General features: G+C 46.8%; 1 protein-coding gene across 8 annotated transcripts in view; it reads left to right on the forward strand.

Annotated features, from left to right (window-relative positions):
• The window catches only part of LOC115277984 (cytosolic 5'-nucleotidase 3A-like), a 162543-nt gene that overhangs the window by 5309 nt on the left and 137012 nt on the right, over window positions 1-20222 (forward strand). Inside the window, exon 2 of one of the 8 annotated variants that reach the window (XM_029922405.1) lies at window positions 13208-13222. The exons of 5 other annotated variants lie outside the window; for them this stretch is intronic. The gene's annotated coding sequence lies outside the window, so the exon portion shown is untranslated. Of the gene's footprint in view, window positions 1-8317; window positions 8387-13207; window positions 13223-18334; window positions 18420-20222 lie in introns of those variants that run through there. 2 more of the 8 variants (XM_029922404.1, XR_003902624.1) reach the window with 2 other exon arrangements.

A 20222-nucleotide genomic window follows, 5' to 3' on the forward strand; every position in this document is an offset into this window, starting at 1 on the left:
CCGAAGCCGGAGGCTTAACCGACTGAGCCACCCAGGCGCCCCTCCATCACTTTTCTTTCAACATGACGGTATCTTCAGGCTGAAAATGTGTCTCTTGTAGACCGCAAATAGATGGATTTTGTTTTTTTTTATCCATTCTGCTACCCTTTGTTGTTTGGTTGGAGCATTCAGTCCATTTACATTCAGTGTTATTATTGAAAAATGTGGGTTTAGGGTCATTGTGTTCTCCCTAGAATTCATGTTTATAGTGGTGTCTCTGGCACCTTGTCTTCTTAGCAACATTTCCCTCATGGAGTCCATCTTAGGATTTCCTGTAGGGCTGGTTTGGTGGTCATGAATTCTCTCAAGTTTTGTTTATTTGGGAACACTTTTATCTCTCCTATTTTGAATGACAGCCTTGCTGGATAAAGGATTCTTGGCTGCATGTTTTTTCTGTTCATCACATTGAAGATTTCCTGCCATTCCTTCCTGGCCTGCCAGGTTTCATTAGATAGGTCTGTAACCACTCTGATAGGATTTCCTTTGTATGTGTGGGGCCTTTTCTCCCTACTGCTTTCAGAATTCTCTCTTTATCTTTATATTTTGCCCATTGCACTATGATATATCGTGCTGAAGGCCGATTCAAATAACATCTTAAGGGGGTTCTTTGTGTCTATTGAATTTGAATGTCTATTTCCTTTCCCAGATTTGGGAAATTCTCAGTTATAATTTGGTCTAGTATCCCTTCAGGACCTTTCTCTCTGTCTTCCTCTTTGGGAATTCCTATGATACGAATGTTGTTCTGTTTGATTGTATCACTCAGGTCTCGAATTCTCCTTTCCTGCTCCTGGATTAATTTCTCTCTCCTTTTTTCAGCTTCCTCTTTTGCTATAACTATGTCTTCTAATTCACCTCTTCTTCTCTCTGCCTCGTCAATCCTTGAGGTGGCTGCCTCCATTTTGTTATTCACCTTATCTATCGCCTTTTTTAACTCAACACACCTATTTTCAAAGTGCCTAGTAATTGTCTCAGTTGATTCTTTGATGCTTTTCTCAACCCCAGCAACTAGTTTTATGACAAGTTTTTTAAATTCTTGATTCGGTATGTTGTCTAGATCTGCCTTGAGCAGTTCTGTGGGTGCGACTTCCTCCTGAAGGTTCTTCAGGGGAGAGTCCATGGTTTTGTCATTTTTGCTAGTTTTCTTTCTCTTGTCAGCTTTAGAAAGCTCGTTGTGCACTGTGCACCTGTTAATATTTCTCTGTTAAAGGAGGCTTATTGACTGTCCAGGGCCTATCGTTTCAGGAAATATTCTTTTAATGGTGTCTCTCAGTTTCTCTTGTTATGCCTTTGAATATTTTATTTCTCTACTCAGTGATATTTGGGACTTGCTGTCATGCACACTTTGGCTTGTTTCTTGGTGTAGCCCTAGGAAGTAAAACAGACAGACAAACACAGTGGGAACAGAAGCACACAAACGCACAGACAAATCAAACAGACAAATTAAAGGGGGGAAAGGAAAGAAAGAAAATGGAGAGGAAAGAGACAAAAAGAAGAGAAGAAAAGAAAATAATGAAGGGGGTCAGAGACAACAAAGGAAAAGGACAGTCTAAAAGTGTATGACCAGTTGAGGGGAGAGATAAGGATGAGATACAGGGGAATATATCTGGATTGTAAGAAAGAAAAAAAAAGAGGGAGAGAGGAGAAAGGAAAATAAGGAGTAAAAATAAAAAAAAATTAAGTAAAAAGAGAATAATAATAAAAAGCAAGTACAAAAAAAGAAAGAAAGAAAAAGGAATTAAAAAAAGAAAAAAAAGCAACAGCTCCCCCTCGTGGATAGGCATAGTTTGGTGTGGTAGGTCTCTGAGGCTGCTCTCAGAGTCCCCGCCTTGGTGGCTGCAGAGAGTAAAATGGTGGCACACTACACTCTGCTGGGACTAGGCACTGTAGGCCACTCTAATGAGTCTGATCTCCTTGTGCTGCAGCTGAGCCAAGTTGTATTTTCCAGGCCTGCCTAGGTTCAAAGTCCTAGTCCATGCACTTTTATGCTACCACAGATGAGATGTACTTGCTTTGGTGGCTGGCTTCTTAGGGAGAGGGATCAGTTTCTTTTGGCTCTGGCCAGGATTTTGGCTGCTGCTGCCTGAGGCGAGGTGCACAGCAGGAGGTGAAGTGCACGCCCTCACAGACATGGCTGTGGACTCCCAGCCCCCAGTTGGGGTAGCAATAGCCTAGGGGGAGGGAATAGTGTCTCTTGGTGCAGGCTGGGATTCGGGCTGCTGTTGCCCGAGGCACCGGGTGCTGCCAGAAATGAGCTATGAGCTCCTGCAGTCCAATCATGAGCTCAGGCCTCCACTGTTGCCAACTCCCTGTCTGAATCGTGTTGGGGTGGGGGCTATTTTTTCCCTGTTGGCACCGGGATTTGGGATTCTCGCGGCCAATGCTGGAGGTAAGATGCGCTGTGGAAATGAGGGGCATGCTCCCACTCCCGTAGCCGAGGTCGAAGTGAGCGCCTCTGGGGCTGCTGTGGCGCCGCCGAGTCCCACCGGCATGGTGCAGGGCTGGAAGCTGTTCTTTCCCTTGTGCCACCCAGGTTCGGGATTTGCGCTGCCCAGCAGTTATATATGGAGTGAGAGTTTCTCCGAGCGCGGTTAAACGTTCTTTATCTCTTCCCCAGAGACAGTATTATGAGTGTGTTCAGTTTCTTTGTCTCTTCCCTTTTTCTCTCGGGCTCTGTGCGCTTGCTTCATGTTGGGCTGGGGCTCCCACCTCCCCTGCCCGTCTCAGGCTGGTCCGTTTTCCAATCTCCCCAGTTCACACTCACTCACTCAGGTATCTTTGAGGTTCTCTTCTTTCTGGATTCTGTATTTTCTCCTTTCGCTCTTGCAGATGGGAGTAATGTCCTTCTCAGTTCGATGGATGGGGCGGACGAAGTTTACAGAGCTTTCTTCCTCTCTGCCATCTTGGCTCCTCCTCCCTAAAATACACTTATAATGATCCCAAAACTCATGGCTTGTCTCTGGTTCCTTTTTCTTATGAAACCTGCACTTAGGGAGAACAAATGGATGAGGATTTATCTGCAGGTGGATAAGAAAAAGGGACTCTGTGGGATACTTTTCAGTGCCTGTGCATAACCCTTGTTTCATCTCAGTGCGCAGCTCTGTTTGAAGGATGAATGGCCAAGGCCACAGGAGTGAAGCTGTGTCCTGTCACCCCTGCTTAGTTAAGAGCCGTCCAGGGCCTGGCCAGGTTTTATTCCTTCAAGTCTTGTGCCTGCGCCAGGACACTGTGCCACTTGGGAGCCCAGTAGGATTTCAATGGACCATCTGGCTCTTACTACAGACTCTTGGCCCCATCTTTTGGACAAGATTTATCTCATGTGTTTGCTCTTAGAGAATTCAGAGCCCCACCAACACTGAGCCGAGGTGGGGCCACTGTGACCTGCGAGCTGTGCTGATGGCCAGGCATGCATAATGTCACCAGCATGTTAGACCCTTGGCTGAGGAGTCTGCAAAGAGCCCACTGGAGTGGCTTCAGGGACAAGCCAGCCCACCTCACGGCCCACCATGAGCACCCTCCACCATGTGGAGCTGGCATGCCATCTTTGCCAAGGTTATTTTGTATACAAAGAATGCCACCATGGGAATGTTTCCTTTGTTCTGTCTAGAAGTGTCTAGACTACTGACACCGTCATTTTGTTGACTTAGTTAATGGCATCAAGCTTACCTTTGTTGAAAGTGTTATTTCTGCTGCCTTTTATATACCACAGAGCTATTAAACACAGGGAGGAAAAATAAAGCTGGATTTCACCCCCAATCACCAACATTACGAACAAGGCGTGCGCTGTTTGTCTCTGAAGGTGCACAGCATTGAGAGCCCCAGGAGCACAGACAGACAAATTGTCAGGGTCCACTCGGGCTCTTTCTCTGAGCAAACAAAACTCTGGAGTGCAAACACAGGCCTTTTGTTCTCATGGACACTGTTCTAACCCAGTACTATTTCACTGGAGGGACAGCTTCACCCTTCCCCAGAGTGTGATGAATTGACATATTGCCTCCAGGCATGAAAAGTGTGTGGCTCATTCCCTCACCACTTTTACCGGGTGTGACTTGGCTCCTCCCACTCTCCCCTCCCTGCTCCCCCCCCCCCCATGGCCAATCTGCTTTCCAGTCCTCAAGCCTGGGCTTGGCCACTGAGGGGCCTCAAAACAGGGGAGAAGACAGTGGGCTCTATTCCCTAGGGACAGGATTGCTCTGAAGTGTGTGGTCTCTAAGCCCACTTGGCCACCACAAATAACAGCAACCCCCCAACACATACACATCATTTTTTTTTCTACATGGAAGTTGTTGAGAATCGTTGAGTTCATCACAACTTTGAAGAAATTCCTTCTTACGAACTTTCTTGTCCTCTTAATTGGCAGGAAGTGAGTTTCTGTAAAGAAGTTTTGAGATTGTAGGAGTAGATATAAGGCAGTAAGAGTAGGAACTGACCCTCACTGGAGCCCTTCTTTCACATCATGCAGAAGTACTGTGTTCTCTGTCAACAATGCTTCCTTCCTGCCCACCCCAAATTCTGTTTGCTTTTTTAATCTGGTGACAGTCTTATTTGCCTGTTTTTCCCCTAACTCCAGATATATGTAATAATACAAAATATATTCGTTGATGGGTTTCTTTCTATTGCATATCAGCCCAATAGTCAGAGTCTGACATGCTGGAAATGCAGAACAGATTTCTACACCATGTGATCAGAGAAGGCAAACGCCACAGAGTGTCTATTTCCCTTTTAAGTTTCAAAATCAATCAAAATATTGTAGCCAAAGACCCTTGGTAGGCCAGTCAAGGAAACACAACCCAACCCAACCCACCACCATCCCCAGGCAGTTTGGAAACAAATTATAGTTGGAGAGGGAGGCATGGAGGGCAAAAAGGGGAAATTGTCCCTGGCAGTCAGTCCGGGGCCTTCTTAGGTCTGCATGCTCTCTGAGGTTTCTCTGTATTTCTTAAACATGGCCTTTAAATGGGGTTTGTGATTTTGCAATACTCTGAATTAATTTACAGGCCTTTTGAAGCCAGAGGAGTTTGTGTGACGGTGAGGGTTGGCCGGTCCGGGACTCTTCCCTGGGGGTTTGCACACCCTCAGTGTGGAGGGTAGACTTGATTTCATGTTTCCTGTGTTGTCTTTAGGCCACTTTCCCCCACTTTGGTTTGGAAAGTCACCTTTCTACAACTTCCTCTTGACTTCAGTACTCTCTTCCCAAGTGTCTAAGGCCCTCCTGTTACCTCAGCTTTTCTGTCAGAAAAACTGACAATGAAGTGCTGGAGGCTCCCTGACTTGTCTGCATGGCACAGAGGACAGTGTTGGGGTGTGGAAAGACAGTGACACAGGCCCTCCCTCCGACGTGTGGGCCCTGACTGCAGTTCCTGACAGCAGTGGGTGACATGGCCTCATGTCAAGATTGAAGGAAGGTCCTGACCTTCCAGTCACTTTCCCCCTTCCCTATCACTTACTCTCTGAGTGGGGAAGGGAGGGTGGTTCCTCCCTGTCACAATCCCCTGTCTCTTTGACCAACTTTCTTTTTGTGATATAAAAAAAAAAAGAGTACTATTTATCTAGTATTATGAAGTGCCAGGCACTATTCTAAACACTTCATGGAAATATTAACTCATTTAATCTCTACAACAACACTGTGTGGTAAATATGTGTTGTTGTTTTTTTAAATCCTGATTTTACAAATGAGGGAACTGAGGCACAGGGTGGTTTGTAGCTTTGCTTAATGATACAAACATGAGACCGTTGGTGGTTACAGATCTCTCTGTGGTGATGTTCTAAGCCAGATTCCCAATAAATCCACCATGGTGGCCTTCCTGAGCTCACACCCACATCCCAGCCCACCCGAGCTTGCTGTGTTACTTATGTTTGAGGACTCATTTCAGTCAGTTGCTTCATTTCACTTCAAGGTTGTGTCTTTGGCAGGGTATGGCATGGAGGGGGCTGATGTGCAGGTTACATGACCCATTTAGACAGAAAGTCATTGTCATTCATTCTAAAACATTCACTCAGCTCCAGGGAAGGTGAGCCAGGAGGTCACCATAAGGTCAACCTCATTTTAGGTCTGCTGCTTTCACGGGCCTCAGATTCCTCAAATATCTTGAAAGCTTAGGAAATTAAAGGCCAATCGGCCCATTGTTCTTCAGCTTCTTCAAATTCTGGCATAACCCCAAGCTAATCTATTTGGAGAAATACAGAATCAAAGCCCATATAAGCATATTGGAGGAAAAAAAAAGGTTTTGAGTTTCTCACCAAAGGACAATTCTGAAGATGCTCAGGGGAAAGCCAAGCAGACAGCGGGGGTGAATCTGGGGCAGTTGGTGGGAGGTGGTGCCCCAGGCTACACTGCTTTAAGCCATCATTACTGTTTGTCTGGTGACTCCAAATAGGCCTGGTTCTCAGTAGGACCTCTGTCTGTTGGTGTCACTAGAGAGTAAATGATGGGATGAATACTATAGCATATAACCAGCATCCGGCCCTCAGAGGCCTGCAGGCCAGAAGCCATGAGGCCTGGCTTCCCCCGGTGCTACCTTCTTTCCTTCCTCACTTCACTGGTCTCTTCAGGTTGGGGCTGTAGGAATTCCCTCACTTCAGCTGTGTTAACATCTCTACACTCTTTCCGAGTCTCTGACCCTCCTTCCTCTCTTCTCACTCTCAAAGTCAACAGAAACTGTGGGAGAAAACCTGGAGAACTTTATGCCACCAAAAATAATGTTCCTCCTTCCTCAGCTGTTCTCCTCAGAGCTGAACTGTGGAGAAGGTGGGGGTCTCTTCTGGTCTCCACAAGGACTTCTCTTTACCATTGGTTATTCCTTGCCACCTGTGCCTTCCAGCTCTTTCCTATCAGCATTCATACATGCTTAGGTCTCATTTATAAGTGCAACAAAAATGTCTCCTGACCTGCATTCTTACATCTCTCTATGTGGCTACTGGCCCCTTCCCTTTATGACTAAACTTCTTGAGAGTTCATCTGCTGTCTTCACATCTCATGCATTTCCAGATTCTGTTGCCACCAACACAGTTCTCAACAAGACCAGCAATGACCATCTTGTGGCTACAGCACCAATGGCACTGCTGGCCATCTCTGTCTTCCCTGAAACATTTCCTCAGCTTTTATGACACAGAGGACCCTCTTCTGATTTTTCTTCCCGTCGGTCTCCTTGCAGTCTCTTCCTCAGCGCTCCCCTTGATGTCGAGCTTCTTTGGGTTTCTGTTCTGCGTTCTCCTCTCTTCTCATCCTACATGTTCTGCTGATTGATTGTTTCTCTTCCCATGGTCTGAAGTGTTACCTGTGTCCTCTGACAACTCAAATCTAAATGCCTGGTCTAGTTGTTTGTCCTGTATGCCAGATGTGCTCAATCCACCCCAGTGCTCATCTCCATGAGGTGTTTATGGATACCTCAAACACAGCCTGTCCGAAATTGAGCCTTTTATCCTTCATCCATAACCTACTCCTTGACTATTTCCTATCTCAGGTGAGCACAACTGCTCTCCACCCAATCACCTTTGATTTCTACATTTTTCTTAGCCCTGCCCCCCACCATCCAGTCAATCTCCATGCCCTGCAAATTCTGTGTCCCAAATGCTTCCTGAGTTTGTGCCTGTCTCCCTTTACCCAGTGTGTCCCCCACACGGGGCTCCATCAGCTTTCACAGCTCTCACTGCGTCTCCCTCCTGGGTGGCTGTCTCAAGTGTTACTACTTTTCAATCCGTTCTCCAAACTGCAGTTAGAGTGATCTTTTAAAAATGCACGTTATCAAGTCAATCCCCTGATGAAACTTCCAGAGGATTCCACACATTTAGGAAGAAGTCCAGACTTCTTACATTATATGGATTTTCATGTCCTGGCCCTGACTCCTTTTACCCCCATCTCTTCTGCCCCTGCTTATCTGTGGCAGATTTTTACCTTCTTCAAGGAGTAAAATGTGGGGCTGTCTAAATCCCCCTCTGTCCATGGTGATCTGACCCACTGCATGCAGTGTGATCACCTCCCTGTGCATTCCCAGGGTCTTTGATGGGTCCCAGGGAGGGGGGGGGGCAGGGTGCAATCCGGGAATGTCACCTTCCCTTGGAGCCCGTGGTGAGTCTTTGTGGTTGCAAGACCTCTGGAGTGTCGCCCTGAGGCTTACCAGTTTTATCGTCATCTTTACTTCTTACTAAGAAGGAGGGAGGGGATGAGGGTGGTGGATGCTTCAGTATTTAAAAGCACCAAACCCAGCAAAATTTATGTGGACATTGTAATTATTACTATGCTGAATTAATGAACTCTATCCTCTCCTTTTTTGGCTGGAAGAACATAACAATCCCAATGAAAGGAAACAGATGTCATTGCTTTGAGCATTTCCAAAGGAAACTGCAGTAAAATATGAAGCATCACCGTATAAAAGCCTGCCGTGTAACGGAGATGTGCTGATATTGTTTTCATTTGCCAGCTGTGTGTAAGTGGAGTTGGTGCCTCTGGCCAACACAGCCCCCACATCAGAGCAATAACAACGACAAAGTCATGGAAATGTTCAGGGAAAGACTTAAACTGCTTCCAAGAGCTCTCTGCTTTCCTTTTAACCAAAAGCTATGTAAAAGAAGTGAGTCCAAAGGAGGACGTGAGGGCTGGTAATTAGAAGTGATTTATAAAACCCCCAGGAAGGGGAAAGAGGCTCGTCAGGAAGAACAATCTTTGGTGATCAATTTATAAGCCCAGTTAGCAGACAAGAACTCTGGTTCACCCTGACGGTGAACGAGAGCCAGTATTTTTTCAGCCTGTTGCTCAGGCTCACTTCAGTCAGAGCATCTGTGGATGACCCTCCTGTTTGACCTTCTGTGTTCAGGGCGTCAGACCCCTGCCCGGTGGCATGATGTCCTAGGATGTTCTCTGCCAGTGCATTGGGAAGGCGAGACTTTTTCCCCCTCTCCCAAGTCAGGAGGTCAGGGAGTATTCTATTAACCCTCTCACAAGCTTGCTTTCCTACAAAATGTAAAAGCTTGCGTACATAATTCTGTCCATTTTTAAAAATAGGTGTCATATTTGTGACTAGCTTCTTCTCCCTTTTCTTTTCTGTTCCTTTTTTGCCTTCCCCTTACCTCCTCTTCAGTGCAATTTAGAGACTGGAAATCAAGGATAAAATGAAGGGAGCCTACCCTTAGCACCTGCAGTGGGAGAGCGGAGACCCCAGTGATGGTGCTGATACTTTCTGGTGGCAAAATCCAGTGGGGGAGCCCACTCATGGCGGGGGAGCCTAGGGACTCGTTGGACTGTGCAGGAGCTCACTGATTGCTGGGCTCCCCCAGCCTCACCAACGCCCAGAGGCCTGTGAGCTGCAGCAGGGCAGGCCTCGACCCTGGAGAGGGCTGGAGGGAGAGAGTAGCCCCGTGGTCATTGTCACCCGAGCAACTTGCTGTGATGAACGCCTTCATTCTTTCAGGCTGCCTGGATACCAAAGGGCTTGAATTAATAATTGACTAAAATTCATAGGCTAGTAATTGTCTAAATGAAATGTGGTCTGTTCTTCATTTCAATTTCATGGTTCTTGTTCCCCTGCTGGATATTTTGTTGTTGTTGGTTCTGAGGAAACATTAAAAGGACGTGGATGGGTGTGCCCTAAGTGATTTGTGGTTTAGCTGTCTCCTTTTAAGTGAAAATACCCAGCAAACAAAAGGCCCAGCTTGTAGGTCCAGAAAAGATTTGCAGAAGTCCAGGGTCTGATAATAGGATTTAGCGGGGACCGGAATAAAACAGGCTAAAGGTTGGTTGAGAAAAAAGTTAATATTCAGTACTGTTACGTTGTGTCTGCCAAGAACATGAGACGTGCTGCATTAATAAAAGTATAGTTTTATTTATTATTTATTTATGTATTTATTTAAAATATTTATTTTTGAGAGAGAGACAGACAGACAGAGCATGAGTAGAGGAGGGGCAAAGAGAGGGGGAGACAGAATCTGAAGCGGGCTCCAATCTCGAGCTGTCAGGACAGAGCCCAACGCAGGGCTCCAATCCATGAACCACAAGATCATGACCTGAACTGAAGTTGGATGCCCAACCACTGAGCCACCCAGATGCCCCAAAAGTGTAGTTTTAGAAGGAGAGTTGCGATCATCTGATTCTGGCTTAGTCAGGCCACCTGTGGCTTATGGCTGGGTTCTGCCAGGGCCACCTCTCCTTAAACAGGTTATATCAAATGGGGACGTTCTAAAAGGCGAAGAACCAGGTCCATGCGAGTACCCCAAACCACGCTGCATGAGAAATTGGGGAGGTCTGTGATTGGTTCATATCTTGGTGCAGAGAGTTGAAGAGCCACTGGACTGTGTGGGGACACATACCCAGGCTGGGACACCAAGGGATGCTGCCTCAGTGTGAGGGAGGCCCTCCAGCAGAACTCTTCAAGGGGATGGAGTTTTGGGTGGTGGTGAGGACTCGTCATGGGAATACTGCATGACCACCCCATTTGTAAGCCTTGTCCAACCATGAGATAGAGTTCATGATTTTCAAATGGACAAAGCTGTATTGTTAATAAGTTTAAGTGAAATCTGATAAGTAGATCAAGAGGAATCAAGCTCCTGTGTAGTTTGAAAGAGCTGCTTGCACCAATAGTCGTGGGGTTTCAACTCTCCCTCTGCCTCAGGGACTTGTCTGGTTTGACTCTTGCTACACCCTTGCAGTCTTGACCTGCCTGTGGTCTGCCTGCCAAGGAACAAGCATTTCCTCCTGCCTCCTTCAGTGTGTCCACTTCACTCCTGAGGAAGCGTTTACTTGCTGGGAGCAGATGATTACTCATTCATAGCATTTGTTGGACATCAAAAAATTGGTATAGACAGAATTCAGTATGTTTCCCTCTTTTGACTTTACTGTCAAAATCCAGGGATGGGGAGGGCATCTGAACTGACCCAAATTTGAGGGGAATGGTGTGGCAGTGCTTCCTTCCTGGCTGACACTGTGAAGGGAAATTCAAGCAGACTCCAAGAAATCCAACAACCAGGGTAGAATTAAAAATCCCATCATTCCAAGTTTCTGATCTGGGGCCAGAATGCAGACCATTTAAGCTCTGTGGGCAAATGCTTCTGCTTTTGCTTCCTACAGGAGACATGGAGGGTCAGGGCTGGTGCTCTGGTGAGGACCAGGGCAAGTAGCTTAAGAACAACTCTGAAAGTGGTGTAGATGTTTTCTGAAGGCTACAAGGAAAAGAAGGGGCAAGAGGAAAAGTACCTTGAGATGAGACGGTTACCTTCCCCCATCCTGTTGAAAACAGGGAGGCAGAATTGCACAGTAGAAGGAGACATAATGCCAAGTAAGATAACCATTCCTCACATTGACCCATCCCTTGTCCTAATGTCAAAGGCACAGACACCGCTCCCCCCACCCCCCGGCTAGGGTGGACAACCAGATCTCTTTACTGTGTGCAGCACTGTGGTTCTTGGTGGTTGTTGGAATGGCTGGAAGATACCTGGACCGGCTTCTGCCATCTGAAAGCAACACGCCAGGCTTGCTTACTAGCTACCTTTCTTGATGATTAATGATACCATTTGGACAGAGACTTCTAGGAAGGTCCTGCTGACTTCAGCTGGCTTGGCCTGGCTGCCAGCACATGGACCACATCCATCTGAAGACTCTCACTGTTGGAGTTACTTTTGAGGTTGACATTTTGAGTTGGGCTTTCCAGCTCGGTCACAAGCCCTGGGCTTGGCCAGCTGGTGAGTAGGACCACAGAAATGGGGGTGCAGCCCCAGAGGGGGATCCTATCCCAACCCTGGGACATGAAAATGAACCAGAGGGGCTGTGGGCCTTGCGCACATGTATGCACGCGCGCGCGTGCTCGCGCGCGCGCGCGCGCGTGTGTGTGTGTGTGTGTGTGTTGGGATCGATTGGACAAGGCAGGGAGAGGAAACAAAGGAAAGATAAATGGTGAAGAAGAATTTGGAAAAAATTGAACTAGATTTATTCTGACAGTGTGTGGGCCTGCAGCTGTAATATTATAAATCACTTTCCTACAGAGGAATTCACTTCCTGAGCTTTGCACAACTTCATGAGCCTGGCATGCGTATGAGAGCAGAACCTAGCAATCTGAGAAGGGAAAATGACGGTTTGCACAAATGTGGTTTGAAACCACAACTGGTGATTTTGTCAGCACAAGGGGCTCCTGGGACTGGGGCCCACCATGGCAAGGAGCTGAGACCACTGAGGCGTTCACTTGCAGTACTTCCAGGATGGAATCTTAAAGAGCAGAATTACAAAATGTTTTGTGGTGGCCACATGGCCTTGAACTCTGGATTAAAAAAGAAATTAAAGGGAACTTTGGATCTGAGGATGAGCCCAGGATTGGAGCATCCATAGAAGGTCTTTGTTTAATTGATCTTTTACCAGAAATGGGATGTCTACCTGAGCAGTGTAACCCAGGTACTCTCTCTGATCCTGTCTGCAAGAATATCCACAGCTCTACCATGTTGGTGGGTACATACCATGAGCTCAGAAACTGTGGTTGATTTAATAAATGAAAAATCAAATCCTGGTACAACTGGAATTGCTTTGGTCTTCTGGGCCAACATGACATGTCCCCTCCAATGTGAAGTCTTTCCCAGTTTTGTTTTGTATTTGTCTTATGACACTTACCTGGTATCGTAGCTCTCTTGCAATATATGTAGCTTTCCACAAATGTAGCATTTGTGACTTCTCAGCCTGTAGAGGGCACGGCTCCATGCCTTGTATGTGCCTGGACCAGATCTATGTTAAACTGACTTCAGTTTATACATAAGTGACCATTCATTAGGGAGTAACATTTCCTTCTCCAGACAAATGAAGGAAGAGGCTCTGACACTTGCCTGTGATGTATAATTGCACCTGACCCATAAACTAGGCATTGTAAAGCTGGGGAGCCTGAAAAAATGTTCAGCTACGTAATGAGAATGGATCCACTAAGCCTGGTGAGGATGGCAACTCTGTGGGCCACAGTGGGTCCACTTGGTGCTGCTCAACACTCAGCTCAGGCAGCATCTCCCTACCTCCCAGTGAACCATTGCTCAGATGGCCAGGTGCATCTGGGGGATTTTCACCTCCCCCACAGCATTGTAATCGTAGGTGCAGAGCAGACCTGGTCAGTTCCTCCACTTGGCTCCTGTGGCAATGCTGACTATCCTTTAGAAAATCTGTACAGCTTTGCTGCCTGAGAACGCCTGTGTGCTGTGCCCCTTCCCTTAGGTGTGCATGGAAAGGAGGCTGCACAAAGACTCAGGGAGTAGAGGCCCTGCTTTGTGGTATTCTCAAGGGCACCTTGGCAGCTTCCAGGTGTTGAGAAGCAAGTTCTTCTGAGTCACCACCTCTTGTCTTTTTAAACTATGCAAGGTAAGTATTAATTTCCATTAACTACACTTTACATGCAAGGTCATTGGTCATATTATGCCTTCTATAGTTATCCTTTTATGAACATTCTCTCCCTCTCTCAAGACACACACACACACACACACACACACACACACACACACACACACACAGCTATTTTTAGGGAAGATTTTGTGAGATGTGAAATACAGGGCTCTCCCTTCTGTCCCTGTACTCCTCTGGTACCCAGAACATCAGGAGACAGCATCTATGAGGACAGTTGTGCTCATGTGAGTACAGTAAGCAGTGCCAAGGTGGGTCGCCCTACCCCAGTCTTCAGGGTCTTGGGCACCAACATGGACACTGAAGGTCTGAGAGGAGAGGAGGGATGGCAGGTGTGGCTGGAAGTCTGGCCTGGGAGCATGGGATGTTTCCTTTGAATGGTCCCAGGAGTGCTCCAGAGTGGGGCTGCTGGAAATCTTGCCTCCATGCTGAGGGGGGAGGGTGTGGGCTGGGAAGTCTGCTGCACACACACTTCCTCAGCTGGATCCTAGAACTTATGATGTCAGAGAGGCCATGTCTGAGGTGCTCTGTCCTTTGTAGACTTTTTAGCATTGTGTATATGTGCCAGGCTCTGAAAAATGAAGTGTCGGTAATTTCTCACTGATTTGTGGAAGTGTTATACAGATCTGGGCTCAAAGTGTGGCATTTGTCACTTATTTCTTTATTATTATTTTTTAAATTTATTTTGGGAGAGAACATTAGCGAAAGTGGAGGAGCGGCAGAGAAACAGGTGGAGAGAATCCCAAGCAGGCTCCTTGCTGCCAGTGTAGATCCAGACTTGGGGCTCAATCCCACAAACTGTCAATCATGACCTGAGCTGAACTGAAGAGTGGGACGCTTAGCCAACTTGAGCCGCCAGGCACCCCTGTCACTTATTAATTGTGGCTTTGGCCCTGTTGCCCCTGGCAAGTCTTACCTCCTGTTTTTGGCGGCTACAGCCTCGCATTCTACTTTGCTCTGAGTTCCTCTCCCGACACCCCCACCACCTTGATATGTCCTGTTCTTGCCATCATCAGGGCCCTGCTCAGAGAGATGACTTCTATACCAGTGCTTCTGTTGTTTCAATGTTCTCTTTAGAATGTCCAGAAATTTGTGTCTTGGCTTCCCTTCGGGCACTTTTCACTTTTCTACTTTTGAATAAACCTGTTTCTGAACGGGGCTAATTTTCCCCTGTAGCCTACCTCCTCCTGGTCAGCAGGGGACTGTGAGGCAAAAACTGGGTTTCATGCAGAGAATGCTGTGCACACTGGACACTAAATCGAGGAATGCAGTGTCTCTTCTGCAGCATTCTCCTCTGCAAGGATGACTTAACATAAAGAGGCAAGGGTGGCTCATTTATATAACTATTTCTGTCCACTCAGGATTTAAGATTCCTCTAGATGCTGCACAACAGGATGCACTGGGAAAAGCAGTTACCTTTATTTTTTTTAAGTTTATTTATTTTGAGAGAGACAGAGACAGTGTAAGCGGAGGAGGGGCAGGGAGGGGGAGAGAGAGAGAGAGAGAGAGAGAGAGAGAGAGAGAGAGAGGAGAGAGAGAGAGAAAGAACCCCAAGCAGGCTCTGGAGCCCAACACGGGGCTCATATTCACGAAACTGTGATATCATGACCTGAGCCAAAACCAAGGGTCAGATACTTACCTAACTGAGCCATTCAGGTTCCCTGAGCACTTACCTTTGGGACTGCTGTTTTGAAGACCTTTGAGCCCACCTCCGACTTTCACTGTAAAGCTCCTTTGTTTGAAAGAATAAACCCGGCATACTGGGCACATATATCATGGCTGGAAAGAGCCACGGAGGAAAAGCAAGGAAACAGCAAGCTCAATCATCAGTATCAAAACTGCTGAGTGTTTTAAAAAGCATCTCAGTGAAAGTAATTATAGCTCTCGCATCATTCTGGCTGTGCCTAGTACTTAGGCAGTGAAGCTCATTCTGACATTATGTTCTCCCCTTGTTTATTTAGTTGGTCTCCGGGGGCAGGGAGAATTTATCTCAACTAACCCACGCACCTCAAATCTAGCTCACAATGCCTGCAGCCCTGCCTGTTTGAAGTGAGTACCCACCAGTCCTGCCTGACCAGGAACTCAGGTTGGAGCAGAGAAGGTCATGCAGATGGGGCGGGGGTGGTGCAGCACACTGGCTATCCTCATCCTGAGGGGAGATTCCTTGGCACAACTGGTCCCAGATTTTGCTAGGCCAATGTGATGGTGATGGAGATTTCATAGCATCCAGGACTCATGCCACCCAGGGTACATGTTGAGAGTTTGACCCTACATAGTAGAAATGCCAATATCCATACAGACCTTTCCAGTTAGTAAAAATGCTTTCACACCCAGGGTCTATCTGATTCTCAGAACAATGTGAGGTGACTGAGCAATGATCAAAAGCAGGATAATTACAGTTTTGGGGTGGTGAGCTACAGAAACCAATTCTGGCTAACTGTAGCCAAAAATGGATTTATCGGGAGGATATAGAAGACTCACACAATTAAAGCGGCAGCTACAAAACCAACCTGAGATGAATCAGCTCATAGTGTCCATCTTGGGGGCCCTATAATTAAGTCAAGGATCTGGGGAGAGAGTCTCATGGGCCCAGCTGGGGTCAGCACCTGCTCTTGTATAGGCAGAGCCTTTACTGACAGAACCCTGCCAAAACGTAACAGGGGAGGCGCATTTGATTCTGAAGCAGAGGAAGGTTATTTCCCCCAATGAATTTGAGATGCTCTTACCAGGGAAAGTAAGGTTGGTGGGTCAATCGCAACAGTGTATACCACTGTCCCCATTTCACAGATGAAGAAACAGAAGTGCTAAGAACTTCAGTGATTTGTCCAGGGAACCACAGAAGTAAAGCCAGGGTTGTAATGCAAGTTGTCCAACTGAAGTTCAGTGAGCTTTTATTTTTTCCCTTCTCCCTTCTGATTTTATTGTGGAGAACATATGAAAACAGCAAAGGCTGCTTTGAGGAGAAGAATCACACATCATTGCATCAGTATAACTGTTGCCCATTTCCTCGCTGATCTGTCCTCAGTGCATTTTCTTTGTTACATGGTTTCAATCCCAGTGTCCCTGCACTGTCCCCACTTACCTGCAAGGCTCCTTGGGCTGGCAAATTCTGTTGACTTAGGTATTTCTGGTGCAAATAGCAAACCACTGGGGTTGGTGGGTCAGGAGTTTATTATTATTTATACCAGGGGACATCTAGAAGGACAAAGGCAGCCTTTCGCTCAAGATCTAAGACTCATTTTGATGCTATGTAACAAAAATCCCTGGCATAAGCACTTAACTCCTGAAACTATATTTTGAAGTCAGTGCCATGCTTTTGCTGAGGTGAATGGATAGGTGACTGAGCAGTGGATGCATTACAGCATGTCTCTGTTAATGGGCTTTTCTTTGGGTGGAGGAATGGATGTAAAAACTTGACAGCTTCATATTGAGTGCATACCTGACCACTCTTTAATTATAAGGGCCCCAAGTAGGTAGAGCAGATGGCTACGGAGACACAGGCCTGAAGTCACATGATAAATTCATCAAGAGCCCAGAGAACTAAGTCCACTTTTCCTGATTCCAGAGGCACTATGTTAGGTCAGAACCAATTCACTACAGGTGCGTGTGCTGCTTTCTGGATGACTGTAAGTCCTTGTGGGCCCCTCAGTGAGCATGTCCCTCTCTGGGACATGAGCAATGACCCACAACCAACAGATGGAGGTCTGAGGGGGCAGCAGAGTATGTGTGAAGGTGTTCAGTGCTATGGAACTTTTGATGGCTGGAATGTGGGGGACCCTGAGGGGTTCTGTGTTTAAGCTGCCAAAAGCGTTTTCTGTTTTCTAGGTGGAAGTTTGTATTGTTCTTTGCAATTACCTTTTTGTTTGTAGAAGTGGGAGAAAGTCCTCAAAGTGCTTCTTGATTGTGTGCTAGATTTCACCAGGGAGCCCCTTATAGCCGTATAGAAGAAATAACCCTTTCCTGGCATTCTATTTGGTACTTGCTTGTGACCAAGCTAAGCCATGCTAGATTTGACCAAGAGTCAGGTGACATATATTGCTCTACCCCCAGACCCCTTTGGTTTCCACATGCCCTGGGTAAAGGGTGCCTAACCCCATGGGTTGGCCAAGTGTGGTGACAAGAATCCTGGAATGGCACAGTACTCTGCCATCTGGCATCTTAATGGCCTGGACTCTGGGGAGAAGTCCCGGCTGACTTTTCTTTCTTTCCAAGTATTGGGGGCAGCACATCTAGCAGGAGCAGTTCTCTTGGCTCCCATCTTGGGACTTCAGGAGAGCTGTCTGGGACCTCACCCATAGAGTAGAGAGTGGTTATTCTGATTTGCTGATACTCAGATATTGTTAGAGCCTTATTAAGGGAAGAAAAATATGCATATATGACTTTGTTAAAAAAAGAAACTTTTGAACTTAATCTGATAGCGTAGACCAACAAAACTACACTTTGCATATTATTACTCTGACTACAAAGCTGGTTTTGGACAGGGTACACCTTTTCCCTCTTTCTGATCTTTGGAGAGGCAGAGGCCCAGGACTTTGGAGAGAGGCACCCACGATATGTCGATAAAAGCCCTTCTGAATGGCATGGTGGGCAGGTAAATCATGTAGTTCATCTTTCTCTTTGGGCACCCACAGAGTAGGAGGGAAGTGAGCAGTGATTAGTTCCGGACCCATCCAGTGATAACTACGCTGTCCCTCTCAGGCAAGCTGAGGGGTCTAGTGGGCTTGGGCCTGTGGACAACTGTGTGCAGCTATATCTAACATTCACTTCTAAGATTTTTCTTTTCTGTTTTGTAAATTTCATCTATTATCCCCAATTCCTCAGTTCATTCTTACATCCTGATCTCAGTGTTGGAGAAACTGAGGCATGGCCCGTGCTGGGGGCAGGGGCATGGGAAGACCAGCATAGCTCAGGGAGGGCACTGTGATATGGCAGAAGGTGGTTGGCCAGACCTCCTGGTGACAGCACAGCTGGCCAATGACAACACACTTGGACTTGTGAGCTGTGAAATCTCTGGGATTTCCAGAAGCAGGTAGGTGGGATGGAGGCTGCACTATTGCTCTTTGGTCTGAGTAGCAGAGAGCTGACTATCTGCATGTCCTGCAGATAGTCGTCCTCTGCTTCCCTTAGTTCTGTGACCCCTGGGGTCTGGGTGGTCCTCTTCACATTGGTCTCTCTGAGAGTCCTGCAGGGTGGTGGCATCACTCCTTGATCTTCCACTGCATCCCCAGTGTCCCAGGCCTTGCTCTTCCTCTGCGATGACAGGTCACAGTGACACAGACTGTGTGTGGAGAAAAAGGCAACCACACACCGCTCTCCCTCCCATCCCTTGGACAAAATTCCAGCCTGTGTTAGACAGTGTTTCAGGAACCTGGGCTGGATAATCACAGTGTCAGAGAGAAGAGCTTTGTGCTAGGATTGGCAGAGGCACCTCAGAGGGCCTGGGATCCCTGTACCACTTACACTGGAGAGGATGCAATTAATGTCGTAACACATGCCCCAGATCCAAAGATGCTGGCAAATGAATTCATTAAAAACTAGATTGTTTCTTCTTTAAAATGTAAAACATCTTAGATGCTGCGTTGAGTAGTATTTTGGATCATTATTTTTGTTTGTAAACTCTTCTTCCACACATAGTTTTCAGTCCATTTACAAAGATCTTACAATGCAGAAGAAAAAGTAGTTGTGAGAGTTAGAGCGGACAAAAATAAAAGGGACACCAAAACCAGGAAAGGGCAAATGCCTATCTTTTGATGGAAGAGGCACAGAGCAGCAACCACCAGTGGGCATGTGACTCGGGAGGCAGAGGTCTCATTCTCGGCTCTGTTGGTGAGATTACTGAGCACCTGTCTTCATTTGCCTACAGAGTTTTTTTTCAGAAAGGATAGAAATACTCCTGCCTCTACCCTCACTGCCGTGAGTTGCCTCCATTTCTTCTGTGTGCTCCATGATCCATGGTCTCTTTTTCTTCCATCATACATACTCCTGGTTGAGACCAACCATGCTGTGGCTTCAACCAAGGGGTCATGAATCTAAGACTCTTGCTTTGCTGTCTTTCTGGAGCTCTAGACTCCAATTTCGAACCTGTTGCCAGATGCTTCCAGTTCTAGGCCCTGCAAACATACCCCAAGCAGAACTGGGTTGTGTTTCTGCATCTGTATTTTCTAAGTTGGTAAATGATATCTTCTATGTTGCCCCACTCCTCTTCTTTTCCAGTCTGGGGAGTTACTATTGACCTTTCCAGTCCTTCTCAAAAGTCACCATCTCTCTATCCCCCTCACCAAGTCATCAGGAGTAGTTGTTCTCCCCTCGGTGTCCCTGTGTCCCCTGCCCCTCCTGTAGTCATTGTGCTGTGTGCTACTGTGATCCTTTGTTTATTTATGTCTTATTTTGGAGCTTGCTTCCACTAAATACATATGCCAGGATCTGCGCAGAGTTTAGTACATAGGGAGTACTCCATAACTGCTTGTTGGTGAATGCAAGAGTGGGTAAGGTGAACTCTTTCCTGCGGCAGGAAAACAGTCCCTGTTATGAAGTGGGAAGAGGCAAGCACTCAGCTCAGGGGAGCTGAGCTGCCCTGTGACTTCTCACGCTGTTGGGGCAGGAAGGTCTGTGGAAGAAAGAAACAAAGAACTCCTACAGAGGTGATAGTAAGAAGAGCAAGGAATGGTCTGGGTTTTGGTTTCTAATCTTCAGGAAGAGCTACAGAAAACTGAAACTGTGCTTCAAAACTCAGCAGCCAAATCATCTGCCCTACTGTGATAGAAGTTAGCCTGGGGCGGATTCAGTGCGTGGCCGTCTTCACCTCTGAGATATCCCAGAAGCACTTGGGGCT

This window comes from Suricata suricatta, chromosome 14 (genome assembly GCF_006229205.1).
Source record: "Suricata suricatta isolate VVHF042 chromosome 14, meerkat_22Aug2017_6uvM2_HiC, whole genome shotgun sequence".
In the NCBI taxonomy this organism is placed as follows: Eukaryota; Metazoa; Chordata; class Mammalia; order Carnivora; family Herpestidae; genus Suricata; species Suricata suricatta.